Genomic DNA, 1,737 nt, shown 5'->3' with positions numbered 1-1,737 from the left:
CCGGCCCTTTGCTCGAGGAGGGGAGAGGAGAGGAGAGGAGCAGAGGGTCGCGGCATGAGGGTGGGGGGAGGGCCTCTGCCTCTGCCTCTGCCACGGCCTGCTGCCCTCGGGCCTGTCCCTTCGCCTCCGGGAAAGCCCAGCCCGAGCCCGAGCCCTTCCCGGCTCATAAACCCTGTTTACCCTGGAGCCCTTACAGCTGCTGCCCTTTGCCAAACGCGGAAGCCGCTCCCAGGCCATGGGGCTTGTTTGATCCTGGCAGCGGGGCAGATAGGAGGCCCGGGTTATCTCCAGGCTCGGCGGGGATGGCACGGAGCCATGGCGCAGCCCGCCTCGTCGCGCCCGAGCCCCTGGGCCGGGCAGACTTGGCCCCGAGCCTCCCCAGACGGGGCATCGCCCCACCTGCTCCTAAAAATACCCGAGCCACGCTCCCAGCACCCCTCGCCTGGGCCTGGTGGAGCCGGGCTAGGGGCCAGGAGCCAGGGGCTCTGCGCTGCACAGGCGGCAGGGATGGGAGCCCCGTCGGGTCAAGGATCCCAAGCCAGTCAGGTCTCCCCTCTGGCCCTGCTGGGGGAACTGGGCGGGGAGGGGGCTTTGTGCCGGGTCGTCTTGCTGCACCGAGCCGGGATTGAGCCCGGCCCGCGGGTCTTTCCGCACGACGCTGCTCCGTGTCCGTGCCACCCGCCACGGCATGAAGAGGCCCGGGCAAGCCAAGGGCTGGTAAAAGGCGAATTAAATAGGAAACAAAATGTTCCCTCAAAAATATGGTGGGGGCAGGGGGTAAAAATCCCCTTATGAACGGAGAAATGGGGCTCAGCCTCAAAATCCCTTTTCCCCCCTCAAAAACGCCCCCCCCCAACACCCAACCTTTTCTTGCTCCCTTCAAAACAGCTCTTCCCCGCGGACTGCCTTCCTACTTCTCCAGACACCCCTCTTCGCCTCGAAACTCAGCCCACATTTTGCCGCAGACGTCCCCTTCTTGCTCGCGGCCGCCCTTTGCCCGCTCCAGCCCCTCTCTCTCCCGCCCCTGAGAGCTGAAGTTTTTGTCCCCAAGCGACTCCGCGCCGCCCTTCACAACGACTTCTTTATGGCCTCAAAACCCACGTTTTCTCTCAAAACCACCCGCTTTTTCACCTCCGAGGGCCTTGCCACCCCCCCAGGCAAAAACAGCTGAGTTTGCCTCAAAAATGACTGTCCCCCCCCGCTGCCCTTTGCCCCAGGACAGCCCTTTTCGCTGCAGCGCTGCCCTGTCGCCTCCTTCCCCTCGCAAGGGCTTCTCTTGGCAGCAAAATCCCCTTTTTGCCTCAAATAAACGTTTCCCTTCAAACTGCCCTTTCGCCGCTTGCTGAGGGGCTTCCCCAGAGCGCCGCGCCGCGCTGCGCCGCGCCGCGCCCCAGAGACGTGGGCTTCTGCCTCAGGAAGCCCCTCTCTTCTTCCCCCCCACCTCAAAACCCCAGCCTGGCTCCCCCCAGGTCCCCGTTCACCTCACACGGCCCCTCTTTTCCTTCTCAAACGATCCCTTTCCCCTGAAAATCCTGTGTTGCCTCAAAAGTGCCGCCACGCGAGCCGCCCCGTCCCCTTGCCCCGCGCTCCCGGCTGCACTGCGCCAGCGTCTGGTTTGAATGGCAGAGAAGCGCGGGTTGGCGTGTCGGGCAGAGAAGGAACAGTGGAGGATATTCTCCGGAGAAAACCAGAGCCTGGTTTTGCTGCTGCTCGGCCCGCAGCACCCGGGCCTGCATG

This window comes from Alligator sinensis, unplaced genomic scaffold (genome assembly GCF_000455745.1).
Source record: "Alligator sinensis unplaced genomic scaffold, ASM45574v1 scaffold107_3, whole genome shotgun sequence".
In the NCBI taxonomy this organism is placed as follows: domain Eukaryota; kingdom Metazoa; phylum Chordata; order Crocodylia; family Alligatoridae; genus Alligator; species Alligator sinensis.
This window is presented reverse-complemented; position numbering follows the sequence as displayed.